The sequence below is a fragment of the Schistocerca cancellata genome, chromosome 3, assembly GCF_023864275.1.
Source record: "Schistocerca cancellata isolate TAMUIC-IGC-003103 chromosome 3, iqSchCanc2.1, whole genome shotgun sequence".
Taxonomy (NCBI): Eukaryota; Metazoa; Arthropoda; class Insecta; order Orthoptera; family Acrididae; genus Schistocerca; species Schistocerca cancellata.
In genome coordinates this window covers 399,295,135-399,318,679 of record NC_064628.1, presented here as the reverse complement: position 1 = coordinate 399,318,679, position 23,545 = coordinate 399,295,135, and the positions used below count along the sequence as shown (strand labels likewise).

Below are 23,545 nucleotides of genomic sequence, written 5' to 3'. Positions count from 1 at the left end.
AATTGAAGCGCCTAGAACCACTTGGCCACAGCGGCCGGCTAGGGAAGGATGTTGAAGGAAATCGGCCATGCCCTTTCAAAGGAACCATCAGGGCATTTGCCTGGAACGATTTAGGGAAATCGCAGAAAATTTAAATCAGGATGGCCGGACGCGGGTTTGAACTGTCGTCCTCGCGAATGCGACTCCAGTGTGCTAATCGCCGCGCTACCTTGCTCGGTCTACAAAAGAGTCTGCACTCAAAACATTTCTACGCAGGTCGGACTAACCGAAGAGACTGAACGTATACGAAGAATAGCGGCGCGGGGGGCCACAGGTCTGTCTGATCGGCGAAAGAGTGTGACAGAAACGCTGATAAATCTTCACTGACCGACAGCCAGAGACAGACGCACTGCATCTCGCGGCAGCTTGCTTAGAAAATTTCGAGAACCTTCTTTCATGGCAGGAACTACGTATATCCGTTAGCTCTGTACGGTAGAGATTTACAGACACCTGTCACGAACAACAGCTGAATCCGATAGATACATATGTGATCGGGCTGGCAAAATCGATTCAATCCCAACATGTAAACACGGCAGCGAAAATCAGTTTCTCACATGTGTTGCAGATAGTCGTAGTGTCAGAGATGTGCTATCGACAGCTAAGACCTGGCTGCATAATGGGTTAGCGACAGGCGAAGAGCGAGTTTGTAGTCGCTACGAGAGGAAAGGTTACTTACACGTGCTGCTTCAGGCGACGCGTACCTCAGTGGAGTCGGCTCCCCGTTGGCGATCGCGGGACGCTCGTTCAGCGGTGCATCTGCAAAGAAAGAAGACGTCATTTCCGGGTCGGCTGCGGCCAGAAAGCGAGTCTTGTTGTTGTTGGCGCTGCGAGCAAAAGACGTGTCTCTCCGCGGCTAGTGCACTCGGAGCGCCGTTGCCGTGGAAACCGCCGGGCTGATCTCGTTACGCAACAACATAAGGGCTCTGCCAAGAACCACTCGGCAGGCGCGGGTTTCCGGCTCACCGGAGGCGAAACGGCGCACGAGTACGGAAATTTCCCCTGGGGCCTGCAAGGGTCGTTGTGTGTCGCTGTTCCCGGACACTGATGTTCAACATGTAGCGTAACTAAACCCTATAGTGCAGGAAATGCCTTGAGTTCCAGCTGCGTTTAGTTTTAGGCCCACGAATCTATGGGTCAAGTGCGCGGTCCACTTTCACCCCTCTACTTTGACCTATGACGTTGAAAGGGTACAGTACCGCCCGACATTGAAAATAGGTACAACATTCTTCGTTATTCTTGTCAGAACAACATATTTTTTGTAATAATAACTCAATTTCACTTAATACACCTAAGCCGGATACCAGTGTAGGAAAGAATGACAATTTATTTATTTAACTGATCACATGTGCACTCCCACAAAATAAATCCCTACATCCAGTTTGGTGAGATCTGCGAAATGAATGAATGTATGGTCGTCTGCTAACCACAGATAGTGAATTTGCAATATATGATCATCTTTGAGACGGTCCTTTGGTCACCTTTGGTGGAAACAAAGAGATGAAATTTACCTGAGCTTTGAGCGCCTGAAATGTGGCTGACCAAGATGGTAACATGGTGCGCCCCCACCTCGACGGAGGTGCGAGCTGACCTGAAGAACGGCCATCTTTCGGCACTCTGCCGCTGGATCTAGTGTTGGTAAGACCTGTCTTAGGTGTGCTCCGTAAAGACAAAAGAGTGGAGACATGGTATGCATGTGAAATATTAAGAGTAGTTTGGAATACTAATTTCTCTATTTCAGGAACTTTTGTGGGGAGAATTAAATGTCAGGCAGGTAATATTAATGGGATCGTAGTAATCTTCGGAAGTGACCAATGGTCACAATGAAACCACGTGTAGCAATAAGTTGAAATACTTCCGAGTGCTTAAGTTAAGCTGAATTACTAGCGTGTGTACTACAAGTTGGAAATATTTAAGAAATGGAGTGTGCAGGACTTGAAATTAGAGACGAGTACTTCCACGTGGTGAGTACTGTGTGAGTCTCAATCTGTGTATGAGACAAAGGATAGAGAGAAGTACTCGTCCATGGTATCAGTTGAGGACTCGCGTGTGTGATGAATATGTTCTTAATATTACTTTGCGTGTTGTGTTTCCGTGTGACGCTTGATTCAAACTATAATACTCTGAGAGAGAAGCAACGCCACTTGGCTTGCATTGCACAGGAAGACGTGCATATATCCTCCAGAATTCGTAGTGGGAAAGGAAAGTTACGAAGTGGGGCAGTGTCGTGTGAAACTGGGATAAATATTAATTGAAGTGGGAAAGCTGAAAGTGATGTGATTATAACGTTGTGAGTATTCTTGGTGTTGTATTGTATGTTGCCAGTGTGATGTATTTCATGTAATTTAAGTATGTGTGGTTTGCATGGGAGAGTAGCAAGATAGGTTCAGAGGTAGTGGGTTATGCATGTTCCTTTTGTACCGCTCGGTCTGGAGGAAATTTTCGTGATGATGGTAGTGAGAGTCGAAGTGTGAGATATAGCAAAAGATCCACCATCCTATCCAGAAAGTGCACTGTAGCATTAAATAATTACGAGACCATAAGATAGAGAATCACCTATGTAAAGCCATGCCCACTGGGCGGAATTTCTGATGTGTTATTGTTGTAGGTTATAGAATTTGTGTGTTTAGTTTATAGAATTTATCGGAATAAATAAGATAGTGAAAAGAAAAAGATTGGTCGCCTTTTCCTTCGAATAGTATGTTCTCATTATACCCAGAATTTATAATGTGTGCGCCATTCATATTCAGTGCGATGGCCGCGTGTTGATCAAAACCGTTAAATAAGAAAGAAAATGTGGTATTGCCGGTGCGTAGTGAACAGTCAGAGTTGTGTAAATTACTATTAGTCAGTTGTGCGTTTCCGTTTTCGTTGCGTAATATTCAAACAAGAGAGTAATTTGTAACTTACTTGTGAGTACTAAAGGTCATGTTACTTGATAAATAAGAATGAACCCACTCGCTTGGCAGACCACTCATTCTGCAGGCCTGACTGCTTGATGCCACAGTATGAGAAAGGCATGTGGGTGCCTCTCAACGTACCGTGTGGCGTCATGAGTTTACGTTGCGAAGGATGTAAGAGGCCTGTTACTAAACCGTTTCTTTAAATTAAATTTATTGGCTTTTTGCTGCAAACAGTACAACAGTTACTACAGCGTATGTTACTTGCTGTAACGTAGCACACTATTACGAATTGTCACCTTGCACCGAAAGCGTAGCTTGCCGTGGATCCGGGAGGAGATCAGATTATGTTCTTATGCTGGCACGGCTGACGCTGGCAGTTGGGCCGGGCGAGCTGTATACCTGCCTAACGCTGCGTGCATTACGTTACACATACTCTCTGTGAATCTAAAGAAGTACTATTAAACATTAATCGATGTTTTTCATACTTTGTACATAAAATTCTATGGATAACACTACCATACTGTTAAAATTTCAAATCGGTAATTTCAGTACTTTCAGAAACAAACTTTTTCCTAAACCACATAATAACCGTACTGGCACTGTGAAACCGAGTGCGGACAGTAACGTAATCATCTATAGTATCAAGTGAAACTATAACCAGGAGAATTGTTTCATGTAATCTATTTTCTGGAAATTTCTTTAGTTTCATTGCCACAGGTTTCAAAAAAAAAAATGTTCAAATGTGTGTGAATTCAAAAAATGGTTCAAATGTCTCTGAGCACTAAGGGACTTAAATTCTGAGGTCATCAGTCCCCTAGAACTTAGAACTACTTAAACCTAACTAACCTAAGGACATCACACACATCCATGCCCGAGGCAGGATTCGAACCTGCGACCGTAGCGGTCACGCGGTTCCTAACTGAAGCGCCTAGAACCACACGGCCACACCGGCCGGCTGTGTGTGAATTCCTAAGGGAACGAACTACTGAGGTCATCGGTCCCTAGACTTACACACTACTTAAACTAACTTAATCTAACTTACGCTATGGACAATACACACACACCCATAACCGAGGGAGGACTCGAACCTCATATGGTAGGTGGCGCGGACCGTGACAAGACGGTCATAGACAGCGCGGCATCGCGCTAATCAAATTTCTACCAAAATGAAGAAATCCGCGGGGCTGATCGGCTTTAGTGTTGTTGGCGAAAAGCGACTACAGTACCTGAGTATTTTGTGAAAGTTTGCACTTTGTGAGTGATTCATTTTAGGAGATTTCGCGTCGTACATAAACTCGGCGTGGCGTGTTTCGTACAAATTACGAGACATTATGGCGATCCTGCTGTACAAGAAGACTACAGAACGACTGACTGTATTAGCTCGCAAATAGTCGTGGGTCAGTGACTGTTTAGGAGCTCTAAAATATCAGGTCGGACTAAACATCTTCTGGCTGCTTTTGGGTGTGAACTCGTTACTGAAACAGTCGGTAACATTGCATAATTAGTGACGGGATATTAAATACGGGATCATTGGTAATTTCCAAGAATAATTGCCTATCGAAGACGCGGGGTCCAAACGATACATATCGAAGGTGCGATCGTAAATCGATAATGGGACTCCGGTGGTGGGCGTTGTGATCAATTATATGTGATCGTCATTTTTATCTGTTTCCCGTTGTTACCGTAGTTGCTCTAAATTACGTACCTCTGCAAATTATTTGCGAGTTGTCAGGGAAACCCAGACGATTTATGTCGTTAGTGAGTGGGATGTCCGATGTTTTTGAAGTTTCTTCGGCGGAGTCTCTCACAGGGAAATATCTAATTCCATGTTTATCTAGCGTGGAAAATTGTTCGACTTTTTGTCGCAGATGCAGAGTACTACCAGACGAGGGAAGAAGGGACTGTGTAGACCGTGGTGATGCGAAGTGTGTAAAATTTCGTAAGAACAGTTTCGATGCTGAAATACCGTTACAATTTCATTGCGGACAATGCGGAATACGAACGAGTATCAGGAAGAATATATGGTTCGACGCCTCCAAATTATCCATCCGGGCCACCGTAGTGGACTTTAACATGACGATAACACCGACAACTAGTAAGGTAAGTCACCTCCTTTGCAATTGCACGTATTTTTGTAACGATCTTCTTTTGTCATTGCTGTAGTGACTACCGTAAACATACTCAAAGCGCCCGCCACCAGAGTTGCATGATCGATTTACGATCGCACGTTCGATATGTATCGTTTGGGCATCGCGACTTTGATAGGCAATCATTCTTGGAAATTACCGACTTGATAGTCTTTTTCCTTGTTTTAGAGACAATAAATCACGTAAAAGGACGTTTTATACATTCTTTCAAACGAGTCTTGCAAGAAACCCGAACACCTGATGGTTTAACTAACTTCGAGCTGCTGCCCATGAACTGGAATTATGTGGCCTTTGCGTGGTGGGTATTCAGTCGAATTTTCGTCAACCCTGCTTTTGTCGCCTAAGCCAGTACCTGCCACCGCAGAGTGAAGGGGCAGACAAGTTGAAGCCTCTCGAGACAGGTGGACTGATTGAAGGATAGTGAGAGAACAACCCGCCCCGCCGCATTACTAACATTACACTGGGTGCAACTTGGGAGCACAGCTTAAACTGTCGATAGTGGAACTAGTGACAGTTACATTGAGAGTTGTCAATACTCTCTTAGCATGTAGAGGTTGGCTACAGCGCGATACACAAGCTCTGGAATCTAAGATATTGTTGTCGCGCTTCGCAGCGCACGGATTAACTATTAGCAATTTGGAGGCCAGTGTAGGAGCCTGCCTGCTGTGGTGCGCACGTGTGTTGGGCGAGGAGTCGTCGCCGAGCTGCCGTACTGCCGTGTCCGCCAGCAGCGACACAGGATTTGGTATTTAGCTGCTATTTCTTATAATTTGCAGCACGCTTATTAATTTAAAGAAAAGGGTTTGTGTATGTGCGTAGCAGCAGACGGTAATTTTGATAATGAAAGGAGTTGAATTCTTAAGCGGAAACCATTGTTAGATTAAGTATTGATTTTTGTCATTGATTTCTTTTGTAATTGTCAGGGAATTGTTTCAATATGTATTCAATTGAGAAGTATTTCAGTCTGTCTCAAGAGTTTGATTAATTTGTAATATTGCTTTAATGCCACTGGAGGCAGATTTACAAACGAAGCGATTGTTCAAAGAGCTTCTAGCGTTTTGTTAATTGAATGAGAAAGAATCTCTTTCAGAATATAGTTTTTTTTTGTTTGGGTTATCATTTATCGAGTTTAGATTTGACCAAACCCTTTCTCTTGAATTATATGTAGTTGTAGTAAGCAGCAGCAGCAGCAGCCGCAGCAACAGCAGGAGCCGCCATACAGAACATGCATTGCACTCAGCATGAATAATAGGTTTTTTATGTTTTTGTTAAATAATGGAATGCAGCAGATCAAGCAGTGGCAGCAGAAAGACCAAGTAAGTTATTTGTTGCGCACAGGATTAAAAAAATGTTTTGGCGATCTCTGGATTAGTAGAGTTCAAATGGCTCTGACCACTATGGGACATAACATCTGTGGTCATCAGTCCCCTAGAACTTAGAACTACTTAAACCTAACTAACCTAAGGACATCACACACATCCATGCCCGAGGCAGGATTCGAATCTGCGACAGTAGCAGCTGCGTAATAGTAGAGTTAACAAGAGTACAAGCACGAGATTTTCAGTAGGAAACACGAGATAAGAAGATAAAGCTGGCGACTTTCACCTGGCGACATGTCTGCCAGGATACGTTTTTTTTTTTGGATGAGTCGTAGTTAGATGTGCTTCGTCTTTCTACCGCCAACTGCAAGCTTACGCAACAGTAATCATTAGTGGAGGCACAGCATTTTGATCGCTTGCGCACTGCTTTGTATTAACACAAAATTTTATTTCAGCAGTTTTGTCTTTGAATTTGTTGGTGCATTGTGTAATAGTTAATTGAACAGTGGAATTTTTAGGATAGCGGTGTATTTTAGTGACATGTTTTCGTTCGTTTTGCGACAATGAGGACGCGAGTACAAAAGAAATTGGAAAATAATGCAGATGCTACTGCAAACGCTAACGTAGATACGGTTGCGAACATGAATGTAGGAGCGGTTTCAAAAGCAGTTTCCGAAAATTCGGAACAGAGAGTAGAAAATTCTTTTGAGAATATTGAGATCCGGAATTTTCGAACAATACTGCGGAGAATCGGAATGTAGGCGATCATTTGCCAACAATGCGTGGTGAACAACTGTGTGCTACACGCAACTTAGGACATGACAATACAGTGACGCAAACCAAACTCATTATGAGAAATTCCAGCGTTGCTCCCGCCTCAAAAGTGCGGACACGCAAATTACATTTCGGAACGCGGTACTCATGCAGAATACAGAGCATCGAACCCACGTGATAATTATGGTCATAACAATTATGAGAACCAAAACAGTTATGATGAGGGGACAAATCAAAATTGGCAGGATCGCAGAAATTCCAATTTAGAGTGTGGGGACAATGTAGAAATCAGACCACCCAACCCAAGCAATAATTCGCGGCAGTACGAGCCGGCACAACAATGACTAGCAACAAAGACTACAAACGAACCGTTTGTAGCGGCGGAAAGCCGACACCCAAATTATGTTAACTTTGTTGGACTGGAGGACATCAGAGACACAGTATTACAAGAAAATGACAACAGCGAAATTATATATGCTCATCCAATTATAAAAATCACGGTAGGAAATATTCTACTTTCAGCTGTACTTGATTCTGGCAGCCCTGTGAATGTAATTAGCGAGACAATGTTTAAGAAGTGTGAACAGGCATCTGTTTGTCCAACCTTGCCATTATTAAAGACCAAATTAAAGGGAGTCATTCAAGGAAAGACTGTAGACGTACGCAATCAGACTTCTTTAGTTTTCAGGTGATGATGTTTGGTTTGTGGGGCGCTCAACTGCGTGGTTATCAGCGCCCGTACAATTACCCAATCTTTGCTCAGTCCAATTTCGCCACTTTTCTGGATGATGATGAAATGATGAGGACAACACAAACATCCAGTCATCTCGAGGCAGGTGAAAATCCCTGACCCCGCTGGGAATCGAACCCGGGACCCCGTGCTCGGGAAGCGAGAACGCTACCGTGAGACCACGAGCGGCGGACATTAGTTTTCAGGTGTCAAGGACACGAGTTTAATTCAAATTTCTTAGTAGTCCCTATTTTAACAACAGATATGATTTTGGGTGTGGACTTCCTACATGAATATAATGCAATGTTAAACTTTTGTAATGCTGAAGTCATGTTACGAGTAAATCAAATGCTAGTCACGCTTAAATTTCAAGGATGGCTAACAAAGGAGGATGAGGAAGTGAATTATCTTCGTTTTCTCTTTCTCCTTGAGGCACAACAATCACTGAATTTGTCTAACAGTTGCACAGATAACATCACTACGTTTTGCTGTGAAACAGAACAACCTATTAGTACAGAACAATTAATTAAAAGGAAAGTTTACTGAGACGAAGTAGATCCTAATGCAGGCACTGATGAGTTATTAGAAATATTACAAACAAATTGTGAAGTTTTTTCTCACAAGACAGGAACAATACGCAACTTTCTTTATGAATTCAAGGTCAAGGAACATAATAATTTTTTTTGTAACACCATATGTCATCCCATTGACATACAGAGACAAATCAAACAGGAAATACAATCCATGTTAGAGCAGGGAATCATCGAACCTGCTTTGAGTTCATATAACAGCCCATTACACGTGGTTAAGAAAAGGGATAATTCCATTAGACTGGTTCTTGATTCTAGACAAATTAACACAGTAATCCAACCTGAAACCGATAGACCACAGACTCTAGATGAACTATTGCAAAAACACCATGAAGTGGTAAGTATAGCATTACAGAACATCAAGAAAGCTGCAGACAGAAGAAAGAAGCTGCATAATCCACGAGTCAACGTCAAGAATTTACAGGTAGGTCAAAAAGTATTGCTTGGATCACATCGACTGTCTCATAAGGAAAATATTTGAGTAGGAAGCTTTTCTTGGTGTATGAAGGACCTTTCCGTATACGACGCATTGCACACACAAACGCTGTGGAACTTGACACAATACGAACACATAAATCGCGAGAACTTCATTACTTATCACACATTAAAATTTTCAAGGAAAATGGGCCTAGGGGGTTTACTGATCTTTAGTAAATATATGTTTGGCGAGCATAGGTGCCCCAGCCCTTACAGTATATTCTTCTGATTTTAATTTTCAGTACTGTTTCATAATCTTTGACTAACCTGTTTATCTATTAATCTTTTACTATCAATCTATCCTGTATGAGAGACCAAAATGAATGATTATGAACAGCTGTTAACATCTTGCGACTGTTCACTGAAACAATGAAATTTTCGTGACTTATTTGAAGGAAAATGCAAGAAATAACTATGTACGTTTTTTAGGGAGAAATAACATGAAATAACAAAAACTGTTGACATTATCTTCAGGTAAAATATAGTGTATAAGTGGCTCTGAATTGAGAAGGTATATTTGATGGACAATAGTATAATTAGGAAACCTTCGAACTGACACTTGTTCTGATTTATGAGGTAGTTTGAAGGGTGATGATTTATGTGGATTTTTTGTGTTTATTAGTTTGCCAGGTAAGGCGTATTAGGATTTATGGACCACTCATGAATAGTGTGACACAATGAGGAAGCACTTTGCAGACATTTATAGAACAAGAGAAGGTAAGATAGATACACTTCTAAACGAAGAAACCCACAACGGTATTCTATGAAGGAAGATATAGCTTATACACATTTGCGTAAAATTTAAGTCACAGTAGTGTTAAGGTAGAGTACACACTTACTTAAAAACTAAGTCACAGTAAAGTTAAGACATAGATATGAGTCGCGAAAGGAGCTCTGATACAAATACACAGCAAAGTGTTGAATTATGTGATGAATCAGTGCCAAGAATATTTTTTGCTCTGTGAAATTGTGGAATGGTAAGAATGATAGTGTTGTTTCTCTTCTTATTATTGTTAAAGTTGACTTTAATGCATTTCTTACAGGAATCATGATCGCAACGGAAGTTTTCTCCATTGCACAAACGAAAGCACTTAACGTGACCTAATTTTGTGTAGTAGACGATATTTTCAGATCGGAGCATAGCACGCTTACCGTTAAGAGTCGCGAGAAGAAAGACGTTCCAGAAACAGTCGGCCGTGACAAAAACACCGAGCTATGACCTAGATAATTATGTCGTGCATTAAACGATTTCTTTTCTCTTTCCAGAGTGAAATGACTCTTACGCCAAGAGGCGAGAGTATCTGCCATATTTTATGAATGTGTAAATAGTAGTGTAAAGTAAGTCAATTTAATATTTATCTTGTGTTTTTCTATTTCATGATTGTCTTTTAGTGATGCAGTGTCCATTCCCGCACGAGGTTAATTGGAAGGTGATGATTTTTCTCTTGTCATGTCATAAATTTATTTCTTGTCACCTTGATGAATAAACCATTTCTTTCAGTTTCTACTGGATTGATGGAGGGGTTTTGTGTGTTGATTTTGTGAATAATCTATTTTTTAATAAGTCCTTTGTAGGTTGTTTCTTTTTCTTGTTCTTTGTGACCGTCCAAGGTATGGCCACACAGATTCATACAAAGACTAGGGAGGCCTCCAAACAGAGACAATGAGGACTACATATAAAAACGATTGAGACGCTATACCACAGACATTGACGTTTGACATCAGAAATATTGACAGTCATTAGAGACTGATAATTATAAATTTGGTATAACTTAGAAATTAGAGTGTAAAAATTCTAATGCAAGGTCACGTAATTATTCACTAAATTTTGTACAAATTCATGAACTGATTTGGCGAGCCGTTGGCTAGACTTTTTCTAAATGATTCTGTAACTTTTATTATATATAATAGCATCACTATGGAATTACTTCTCTATTTGTAGGATTATTTAAATATTTTATAACCAAAATGTACATAACAATTATTGTAACAAATATTGTAACATTCTTTTTCAGCATCACTAGTAATGTAAAAATAGTAAGTAATTAGAATTCCACGGCACGTGATTTATGCCTTGAAATTAAAATGATATTTTTTTGATATTTTTTGTGTGGTACCACATTTGTAATGATTCGTGGTCACAATCAAAACTTTGCCACTGTTATTGACCAAACTAATCGTAAGAAAATTAACTTGCCACCGTGTGGTGAACCTCATATTATGACTGAATTGAAAAATACATGCCACAAATCGGTGATTGCTGTGGCGAGAAATTTAAAGAAAATTGACTTTGCCACCGTGTGGTGAGCCTCACATTATTCAAGACTTGAGATATATGCTACAAATCTGTAATTGCTGCGGCAATAGAGTTAAAGAAAACATTTAAATGAGCTCAGAGCTCACATGCCTGTTTATATGATATAATATTATTCTTGCTTAATTTCTGTAATTAGATTAGAGATATCGTATTTTAAAGGGGGAATCTATTTTCTATAAAATATGACGTTTCCAGTATACAGAAATACCCGACCGAGACTTGTACTACATAAGTTTGAGGAGGTACTTATGCAATAACACAATGACGTGTGGTTGTCAGTGGACACAAGGTCCCTGAGTCTGCCAACACTGTCAAACTGTGTCATCCTGGGAGAATTGACGTTACGTATGGTTGTCAGTGGACACAAGGTCACTGAGTCTGCCTACGTTGTCAAACTGTCTCACCAGAGAAAAATTTGACTTCAGGTGTGGTTGTCAGTGGATATGAAGTCTCTGAGTCTGCCTACACCGTAAATTAAATGATGTTGGAATATTAGTGTGGTTGTCAGTGGATATGAATTCAATGAGTCTTCTGCACTTAAAACATGTAGACCTGGTTTCTTTTGACCAGAGGGAACTGCGAGCATAAAAACATACAGTATCACGTGGCCAGACCACTACTGATTAATGTCATGGAAACGTAAATGCCCAAATGCAGAAAATAAAAGATTATTTTTCACTGGTTATTAGGTTATATTAGCTTATTGGAGACTACTCCATGCTTAAGTAGTTACTGCTACACATCTGTTAAAACTTATATGATCTTTTTTATCTACTTATGTAAGAAACTTGTTATATTTCCTTTGATGTTTTCTTATTACATACATACTAGCAACATTTTCATATTATTTTTGTAAAAGGAGCCATGTTTTCTCCTTTCCAATCAATTAGGCAAGCAACATTTTCTGCCATTTTGTATAAAATTTTAACATTTTTCTCTTGCCTATAAGCCATGCAAGAAAATTTTCGTCCTTTTGTAAAAAAAATTTTACTTAGATGCTAAGCAAGAAATACTTTTAGTCACTGGATATAAATTGTAACATTTTTTCTCTTTGCCTAATTTTTCGTCGTTTTGTAAAAAAATTTACTGTTTGTTCCTTGCCAATATGTTAGGCAAGAATCACCCCACAAAATTTTCAAATATGAGGTTGGGAGTTATGAGAGTTGGCAGTACTCTCATAGGATGTAAAGGCGCGCATATACAAGCCCTGGAATCTAAGATATTGTTGTCGCGCTTCGCTGCGCACGGATTAACTAGTAGCAATTTGGAGGCCAGTGTAGGAGCCCGCCTGCTGTGGTGCGCACGTGTGTTGGGCGAGGAATCGTCGCCGAGCTGCCGTACTGCCGTACTGCCGTGTCCGCCAGCAGCGACACAGGATTTGGTATTTAGCTGATATTTCTTATAATTTGCAGCGCGCTTATTAATTTAAAGAAAAGGGTTTGTGTATGTGTGTAGCAGCAGACGGTAATTTTGATAATGAAAGGAGTTGAATTCTCAAGCGGAAACCATTGTTAGATTAAGTATTGATTTTTGTCATTGATTTCTTTTGTAATTGTCAGGGAATTGTTTCACTATGTATTCAATTGAGAAGTATTTCAGTCTGTCTCAAGAGTTTGATTAATTTGTAATATTGCTTTAATGCCACTGGAGGCAGATTTACAAACGAAGCGATTGTTCAAAGAGCTTCTAGCGTTTTGTTAATTGAATGAGAAAGAATCTCTTTCAGAATATAGTTTTTTTTGTTTGGGTTATCATTTATCGAGTTTAGATTTGACCAAAACCTTTCTCTTGAATTATATGTAGTCGTAGTAAGCAGCAGCAGCAGCAGCCGCAGCAACAGCAGGAGCCGCCATACAGAACATGCATTGCACTCAGCATGAATAATAGGTTTTTTTATGTTTTTGTTAAATAATGGAATGCAGCAGATCAAGCAGCCGCAGAAAGACCAAGTAAGTTATTTGTTGCGCACAGGATCAATAAAAAAAAGTTTTGGCGATCTCTGTAATAGTAAAGTTAACAAGAGTACAAGCACGAGATTTTCAGTAGAAAACACCAGATAAGAAGATAGAGCTCGTGACTTTCAACATTTCTCCTCACACACACACATGTTTGGCTGTTTCTTTCCGTATTTAGCATTATTTCCTAGGGAAAGCTTAGGCAGGAACTTAAGAGCAAAAGTTAAATTATTGTGAGTGGACCGATTAGAGATTATAATTATCACGTTGTTTTTTAGAATGATTTGGCTGTTTTTGTAATGTGACACGTTTGTTGAGGATTGAGTTGACAGATACCTAAATGCATAGTCGAAATTTTCGTGAGTCTAACAAGTGGTGATATTATTTATAATACTGGCTTTTACAAATATTTGGCTGTTTTTTGGAATGAGACATGGTTGAGGCTGTGCGTGGCGACTGCTCTTATAGCTATTGTGTTAGTGCTACCGGTGGCTCACTCTTATGACGGATGTTTATTTTCGCGATGCGGTTTGTAGTAATAGTTTAGATGAATGGGATCAAGTCTTTCGTGTTTGACCTGTTGACTTTCGTTTGTTGTGCGATACCGATTTTTCTACATATTTTCTTTCGGTTTATTCTAGATGAATTTGTGTGTGTTATTTTTCGATGAAGTCGTTGTTTTATGGAGGTGTGTCTGGTATACCCGTCTTCGTTTTAAGTATTTAGGTCTAGCGCAATATTTCATCCCAATTGTGTTTTTTTTTGTTTGTTTTCGGTTTAGTTTGGAAAAATTCGTGGCTGCTGTTTCTTGATTATGTGATTGGTTTTTGGGGAGGTGACTTGCATCTCAGTTTTCGTTTGAGCTACATACGTCCAGTGTACGCTGCGATTCCACTTTTTTGTGTGTGTTTTTTTATATTTTCTTTTGGTTTATTCAGGAGAAATTTTTTTGCGTTACTTTTCGATTATGTCTTTAGTTTGTGCGGATGTGTCTGGGAATTCTGTCTTCGTCTTATCTGCAATGGTCAAGCGAATTATTCTATTCCAATTTTGTGTTTTCTGTCTCATTGTTTTCGGTTTATTCAAGTGGAATTCGTTTGTCCCCGGTCAAATGCACCTCATTTCTGCGGTTGTCCCGTCAGCTTCACTTTATTAGTGACTGAAATACCTCTTGTGTTTTTTATGTCTTGTGGTCGGCATCTTGAAGAATGTAGTCAGCTTCTTATTAAATTTATCTGTGGTTGTCTTAGTAATCCGTGTAAACTATCGTCTTTACTCGAAATATAGCGTCAAGGGTCAAAGGTGACGGGCAGAAACGGAATTTTCTCTGTTCCCGATCTATCGCCTATTACGTAGTATCCCAAATCCACAACTGCTATGGATATTACTCTTTTGTAGCCGTTTTCTCCAGGGTTAAGTGTCCGCGACTTCATATGGTGCCTGAGGCGGTTTACAAATAGGAGCGAACAGTGTCTCTCAGCCTCACTTCTGTCGATGTCCTGGCGCAGTCAATCTGTAGTGTCCGCGTAGTCGTTCTGCATCGTAAGAGTACCTAGAGGTGGGCGCCATGTTGGCGGCAGCCTGGCTTTAAGCCCTCGCGCACTTGTAGGTAGGGCTATCCTCCCGCGATAGTAGCGAGATGCATTTACGCCCCCACCAAGGGCACAGGGGATGAGGGGTCGTCGGGGGGTGGCGGAGGGGCGGCGTGATAACTGAGCGAAGGAAGGGGGAAAAAAAGCAAGGATGACGGTTTAAGAAGTAACGGGACAGATGCGTGGGTTCGACTACGCCCTATGTTCCCATTTATTGCCAAAGCCTAGAAGCCTTTGCACCGTCCCGCAAGTGCAAATGAGCGCTGTTGGCGCAGCGACCTCTCAGTGCTGAAGCACGTACGCTATTTGACGGAATCCTTGCGATTTTTCCGACTTCTGTTGGGTGAAGTATGTTAATAATTAATCAGGAGCATAATGAGATCAACATAAACAGTCAGCTCGGTGATGGAATGACGACATTGAAAATGTGTGTCAAATCGGGACTGAAGCCTGGATATCCCGCTTATCGCCTTACCGTTAGGCTATCCGCGCACAATACCCGGCCACATCTATACCTGCATATATCGTCAACCATTCGTCTACCAAGCTGTAATAGTGCAACCATTACATATGACCCCGTACAGGGAGAGACACTTTCAATTCAAAGTCGCTCGCTCGATGCGTGCATGTCCGAAGAGACATTGCATCGTACTTCGAAACAGCACAAGCCTTGCAATATCGCCTACTAACAAGTAATACCGATGTCCAATAGCAGCCATAAAAAATAGTATACAAATTTAGATTTACTTTCAATTTTTTTAGAAAGTTTATACAATTAGAAATTTTTTACTACAATGATACATTTAATTTCATGTGTGCACTATTTTTCATCAGTATAATTTATCGAAATTTATCTTAGAAAATAGATTAAATAAACAGATTAAGGAAAAGAAAATCTGCGTTTCTAACATTGGTAGACTTAGAGAAAGCTTTTGACAATGTTTACTGGAATACTCTCTTTCAAATTCTGAAGGTGGCAGGGGTAAATTACTGGGAGCGAAAGGCTATTTACAATTTGTACAGAAACCAGATGGCAGTTATAAGAGTCGAGGGGCATGAAAGGCAAGCAGTGGTTGAGAAGGGAGTGGGACAGGGTTGTAGCCTATCCCCGATGTTATTGAATCTGTATAATAAGCAAGCAGTAAAGGAAACGAAAGAAAAATTCGGAGTAGGAATTAAAATCCTTGGAGAAGAAATAAAAACTTTGAGGTTCGCCGATGACATTGTAATTCTGTCAGAGACAGCAAAGGACCTGGAAGAGCAACTGAACGGAATGGATAGTGTCTTGAAAGGAGGATATAAGATGAACATCAACAAAAACAAAACGAGGATAATGGAATGTAGTCGAATTAAATCGGGTGACGCTGAGGGTATTAGATTAGGAAAGGAGACGCTTAAAGTAGTAAATGGGTTTTGCTATTTGGGGAGCAAAATAACTGATGATAGTCGAAGTAGAGAGGATATAAAATGTAGACTGGCAATGGCAAGGAAAGCGTTTCTGTAGAAGAGAAATTGCTTGATATCGAGTATAGATTTAAGTGTCAGGAAGTCTTTTCTGAAAGTATTTGTATGGAGTGTAGCCATGTATGGAAGTGAAACGCGGACGATAAATGGTATAGACAAAAAGAGAATAGAATCTTTCGAAATGTGGTACTACAGAAGAATGCTGAAGATTAGATGGGTAGTTAACATAACTAATGAGGAGGTATTGAATAGAATTGGGGAGAAGAGAAATTTGTGGCACAACTTGAGTAGAAGAAGGGATCGGTTAGTAGGACATATTCTAATGCATCAAGGGACCACCAGTTTAGTATTGGAGGGCAGCGCGGAGGGTAAAAATCGTAGAAGATAACCAAGAGATGAATGCACTAAACAGATTCAGAAGGATGTAGGTTGCACTAGGTACGGGGGGATGAATAGGCTTGCACAGGATGGAGTAGCATGGAGAGCTGCATCAAACCAGTCTCTGGACTGAAGACCACAACAACAACAATTTATCTAAGTAACGTTTTTCAATCATTTCCATTTTTATCATAACACATGCACGGATAGTGACCTAAAGTTCGTTGTAGCGACACTGAACACCGTAACTCCAAAAATCGACATAAATAGACGCAAAACGTATCTACACTGAAGCGCCAAATAAACTGGTATAGGCATTCGTATTCAAATACAGAGAGATGTAAACAGGCAGAATACGGCGCTGCGGTCGGCAACGCCTATATGAGACAACAAGGGCTGGTGCAGTTGTTAGATCGGTTACTGCTGCTACAATGGCAAGTTATCAAGATCTAAGTGAGTCTGAACGTGGTGTTACAGTCGGCGCGCGAGCGAAGGGACACAGCATCTCCAAGGTAGCGATGAGCTGGGTATTTTCCAGGCCAACCATGTTATGAGTATACCGTGAATATCAGGAATCCTGTGAAACATCAAATCTCCGACATCGCTGAGGCAGAAAAAAGATCCTGCAAGAACGGGACGAATGACGACTGAAGAAAATTGTTCAACGCGACAGAAGTACAATCTTCCGCAAATGCTGCAGATTTCAACACTGGGCCATCAACAAGTCTCAGCTTGCGAACCATTCAACGAAACATCATCCATTTTCGTAGCCGAAGAATCTCTCGTGTATCCTTGATGACTGCACGACACGAAGCTTTACTTCTCCTCTGGCCCGTCAACATCGATATTGGACTGTTGACGACTGGAAACATGTTGCCTGGTCGGACGAGTATTGTTTCAAATAGTATCGAGCTGATGGACGTGTATGGGTATGGAGACAGTCTCATCAATCCAATGACCCTGCTTGTCAGCAGCGACTGTTCAAGGTGGGGGAGGCTTTGTAATCGTGTGGGGCGTGTACTGTTGGAGTGGATATTCATGTCGATTCTGCATTCCGACGGACTTGGGCAATTCCAGCAAGATAATGCGACACCTCACACATCCAGAATCGCTACAGGGTGGCTCCAGCAACAAACTTTTACACTCCCGCTGGCTACCAAACTGCCCACACAATAAAATTATTGAGCGTATCTGGAATTCCTTGAAACGGGCTGTTCAGAAGAGATCTCCGTCCCTGATTTATGGACAGTCCTGCCGGATTCGCGGTGTCAATTCCCTCCAGCACTACTTCAGACATTAGTCGAGTCCATGCCACGTCGTTCTGCGGCACTTCTGCGTGCTCGCGGAGGCGCTACACGATATTAGGCAGGTGTGCGAGAGTCTTTGGCTCTTCACTGTATTTAAACCAGCAAATAAAAAATAGCTCCGTTCCTTCTTAATAGACAGTCTTCGTTGTTTCGCAACTAACGATGGAAGTGTAGATCAGATATGATTTGAATTCGAAGAAATAATATCGGCGACAATTGAGAGATTTATACAAAATGAATTAAATAAAGGACGGTACTGATCCAGCATGGTTCACAAAACATATAAGAACACTGTTGCATAACCAACGAAAAATACCATGCCCAATTTAGAAGAACCCAAAATCTCCAAGACTGACGATGATTTACTGAAGCTCGAAACTTAGCACAGTGATAGATTCTTTTAATGGCTTCCGCATCGAAACCCTGTCTCGAAAGCTCGCAAAACGTGCAAAGATTTTCTGATCAGATGACGGAAGGTAGACCAGGGGCAAGACACAATCAATATCTTCACAGAGCAATAAAAGTGTTAATATTGTCCATACTAAAGAGGAGTTACGAAACACACTTTTCTGAAAGTCCTTCACCAAAGAAAACGAAGTAAGTATTCCATAACTCGAGTAAAGAGCAGCTGCGAAGATGGGTAACTTAGAAGTAGATAATGCCGGTGCAGCAAAGCAACTTAAATCATTGTGGATGCATACACTATACCTCCATGCTTAGAAATCATATACAATCTCTCTCTCGACGAAGTATGCGTACTCAATGACTGCAAAATCGCTCAAATGCTTAGGAGAATGCAGATAAAACATTGAATTATGTGAATCCCTGAATTATGTGAATTATGTGAATCCCTGTCCGTTATTGGGTGTGACGACCTTTCTGATGGGAACTCACGAATCCAGTCGCGTATATGAGACGATATTCCGCACGCACGCAATTTGATTAGTAGCCACTTGAGAGCAACAGTGGCAAAGCCTGTTAGAAATCCATCTGTATGCAATCCGATGGAGCTCCCGTGTCGATAGCGCTCAATATAGCGCGCGAGTAGGGAACCATCCGTGTTTCGCAGAGCCGTGGTCATTTAGTGGAGGGGTAAACACCTTCTGGCGGAAAGTGCCGACCTATTCCACTCAGTCTGCAGAAAGAACTCCTCGCGGTTCTTTTTATGAGCCCGTAGAGTTTGGGCTCTGCTAAGCTATCATGTTTTACGGCGTCGGCGAGGTGTCTACCGCGTAGCAACGGCAGTTCCTGACGATGCAGAAGACGCAGCAGAAGGGGAGGAAGAGGTGTGCCGTTGTGCGCTGTTGAACGAGGGTGCTCCGGACCTGCTGACGAGCTTTGGCTTCAACTCGAGTTCGCCGTAAAAACTCGTGAACAGCACGAAGGAAGCGCAAAACCTCGCACGTACGCGTCGTATTGCGGTCGTTTAGAGGAACCATTTTTGCTGTTGTCGTTGTCCTTTTGAATGACACTTATGAGCGGTCGTTACGTTAACCGGGATCTGTGCAGCTGAAAGGCATATTTCGGTGGCAGTATCAGCGACAGTGAGCACTTTACATTTTCACTGTCGTTCTTTCCTTCGGGTAATACCATTTGCCGTTAGGCAAATAATAGAAAAATTCTTATGAATATTCCACAGATCTTCAGTTCCTATTTAGTTATCTTAAAAACGCTTTCGATAGTTCGCCTGGTAACCACTGTATAAGGTTCTGCATGAACTGGGAATCTGTAAAAAAAATTAAGCAGGTTACTTGAGTGAACAACGAAGGACAGAGGAACGGAAGTAAAGCTAAGTAACAACATGAGCGAGAGCCTTTGCTTTACATCTCGATCGAAACTGGATGGTGATCTTTTCGCTTTCCTATTGACTTGGCAGATGCACAAAATACACTGAAGCCCGAAAAAAACTGGTATAGGCATGCGTATTACAAATACAGAGATATGTAAACAGGCAGAATACGGCGCTGCGGTCGGCAGCGCCTATACAGGGTGAGTCACTAATTATTGCCACCAAGAATAACTCCGAAAGTATGACAGGAGCTGAAACGTTTGTGGGACAAAAGTTGCATGGGACAACGGGGACCCTAATATGACGTTGGTTTTTTTGCTGCTAGGTGAGGTCGCTTCAGAGATTGAAGGTCAACTTTGCTTTTTAAATGGGATACTATAGTTTGGTACTTATTTTCCGATAGCGGTTATCGAGACGAATCCAATGACGTGTAACAGTAAGGTCTTTAGTGCAACAGTAAGGTCTTTGAAGGTCAACGAAGGTCATAAAGGTGGCATGAACGTCCATTTAGAGAAGGTGTTCGAAGTGATGACCATTGGTATCAATGCAATGGATTGAGTGGTATTCCTCATCACACCGTCACTCATTGAAGTACATGCTCTGACAATTTTCTCTCGCATATCTTCGCGTGTAGTTATAACTTATTTATGAAGAATGTCTTTTACGAATCCCCACAAGAAAAAATCCAGAAGCGTCGAGTCTGGTGGACGAGCCGGCCACAACACATCTCCTCCGCGTCCAATCCGACGATTTGGAAATTGACTCTTCAACTCATTTCTAGCCATCAGCGAAAAATGTGCTAGACACCCATCGTGTTGATACGACATGCTGTTCCCTGTTCCTAAATGTATTTCTTCCAATAACAGACCTAATGTTTCTTGCAGGAATGTGGTGTAGCTCCTTCCATTAAGATTTACTTCGACGAAATAGGGGCCTATAATTCTGTCCTCCAGAATCCCACACCATACATTCACCGACCTCGGTTTTTGGTGTGCAACTTGGCGCAGCCAACATGGATTTTCAGTTGCGCAATAATGCATGTTATGCAAATTAGCATTTCAATGGTTCGTGAATGTACCCCCTCAGAAAATAAAATCAAACTAATAAATGTATCGGGCCGGCCGGAGTGGCCGAGCGGTTAAAGGCGCTACAGTCTGGAACCGCACGACCGCTACGGTCGCAGGTTCCAATCCTGCCTCGGGCATGGATGTGTGTGATGTCCTTAGGTTAGTTAGGTTTAAGTAGTTCTAAGTTCTGGGGGACTTATGACCACAGCAGTTGAGTCCCATAGTGCTCGGAGCCATTTGAATTTAATAAATGTATCATCCTTATGAATCTGAAGTTGAGCCCGTCGGCAGAATTGAGTGCGACGCATACAATCCGTGCCAGTTAATTCTTGGTGGAGACTGATATGGTAAGGATGATATTTACGGCGATGCAGAACACGAACAACACTACTTTGGCTCATGCCAGATTCCCTTGCGATTTGACGCGAACTAAGACAAGGATCTCGAACCACAGTGGCAAGAGTACCAATACCCGTTTCCTCGTTAGTAACTTTCCTTTGTCGGATATGTTTCCGATGCGCGAAAGATCCAGTTGTTCTTAATTTATCATACACAAATTTAAATGTACAACATGTAGGGTGAGTACGTTGAGGATATGTTTCAGCTTATAAGTCTCTAACTCTCATTGAATTTCGTTGGGATTCTCCGTAAATGAGAAGCATATCGACTTGTCTTCAAAGGAATACATCGTTCGCGTTCGCTTGATTCGACGATACTAGCCCTACCATTCCTATTAGTGTTGTATTGCGAAACCGTCCAACGGTGTTTACATGTCAGTGACACGTTAGATGGATACTCCGTATTCGACGAATATTTATTTTTTGCACGATATACGAGAGTTAATAGTCAGAACATGTGCTTCAATAAGTGCCGATGTGATAAAAACCACTCAGTCCATGATAAGATGTAGATTGCAGCACTGCACTGATACTAACGGTCATCACTTCGAACACCTTCTGTAAATGGACGTTCATGCCACCTTTTTGACCTTCGGTGACCTTCAAGGACCTTACTGTTACACATCATTGGATTCGACTCGATAGCCGTTATCAGAAAATAAATACCAAACTGTAGCATCCCATTTAAAAAAAAAAGTTGACCTTCATATCTTTGACGTGACCCACCTAGCAACCAAAAACCAACGTCATATTATGGCCCCCGTCGTCCCAGACAACATTAGTCCCACAAATTTTTCAGCTCTTATCATATTTCCGAAGTTACTCTAGGTGACTCACCCTGTATAAGACAAGTTGTTACATCGGTTACTGCTGCTAGAATGGCAGGTTATCAAGATTTAAAGGAGTCTGAACATGGTGTTGCAGTGGGTGCACGAGCGAGGGACCGCAGCATCTCTGAGGTAGCGGCGAAGTGGGGATTTTTCCGTACGACCATTTCACTGGTGTACCGTGAATATCAGTAATCCGATAAAACATCAAATCTACGACATCGCTGAGGCCGGAAAAACATCCTGCAACCACGGGACCAACGACGACTGAAGAGAATCGTTCAACGTACAGATGTGCAACCCTTCCACAAATTGCTGCAGATTTCAACACTGAACCATCAACAAGTGTCAGCTAGCGAACCATTCAACGAAAAAACATTGATATGGGCTTTCGGAACCGAAGGTCCACTTATGTACCATTGATGACTGCACGACACAAAGCTTTACGCCTCGCCTGGGCCCGTCAACACCGACATTGGACAGTTGATTACTGGAAACATGTTGCCTGGTCGGATGACTCTCGTTTTAAATTGTATCGAGCGAATGGACGTGTACGGACGTGGAGGCAACCTCATGAATCCATGGACACTGCATGTCAGCAGGGGACTGTTCAAGCTGGTGGTAACTCTGTAATGGTGCTGGGTGTGTGCAGTTGGAGTGATACGGGACTGCTGATACGTGTAGATACGACTCTGACAGGTGACACCACATAAGCATCTTGTCTGATCAATTTTATTTATTCATCTCAGGACAATGTGACACCCCACACGTGCCGTACTGCTACAGAGTGGCTCCAGGAACACTTTTTTGAATTTAAACACTTCGGTTGGCCACCAAACTCCACAGACTTGAATATTATTGAGCATATCTGGGATGCCTTGCAACGGCCGTTCAGAAGAGGTCTCCACCCCACGTACTCTTACGGATTTATGGACATCCCTGCAAGATTCATGGTGTCAGTTCCCTCCAGCACTACTTCAGACATTAGTCGAGTCCATGCCACGTCGTGTTGCGGCACTTCCGCGTGCTCGCGTGCGCCCTGCACAATATTAGTCAGATGTAATAGTTTCTTTGGCTCTTCATTGTAAAACAGAGATGTACAATAACGATGCAAACCAGTTATAAATGTGAATATTCAAGTGATGTTTCAATTTTGGCAAAAGGTACAAACATTCTTCAAGTATTACATGAAGTACTCGAAAGAGAATTAGCAAAAGAATACTCCGTGTAAGTGAAAATAAGTCAAAAATGCATAAAAACGTAAATTTTATGGGTATAACATCTTCTATTGATTGAAGCTCTCTGTTTTTAAAGTTGTCAGCTGCTTCAATATTTCTGTCCCGCCAAACAGAAATGCTAATTTGACAAAATGTACTACTGAAAGAACACGACCAATAAATGGAATCTGTTGTGCAAAGTCACACATAATCAAAATCCCTCTAAATAGAAGAAAATAATGCATTAATTGACTGTTT

At 41.6% G+C, this 23,545-nt stretch overlaps 1 long non-coding RNA gene across 1 annotated transcript in view; it reads right to left on the bottom strand.

Annotated features, from left to right (window-relative positions):
• Nucleotides 1–23,545, bottom strand: part of LOC126175138 (uncharacterized) — an 875,426-nt gene that overhangs the window by 625,355 nt on the left and 226,526 nt on the right. Inside the window, exon 2 of the long non-coding RNA XR_007535529.1 lies at nt 716–795. This is a non-coding gene — a long non-coding RNA (uncharacterized LOC126175138). The remainder of the gene's footprint in view (nt 1–715; nt 796–23,545) is intronic.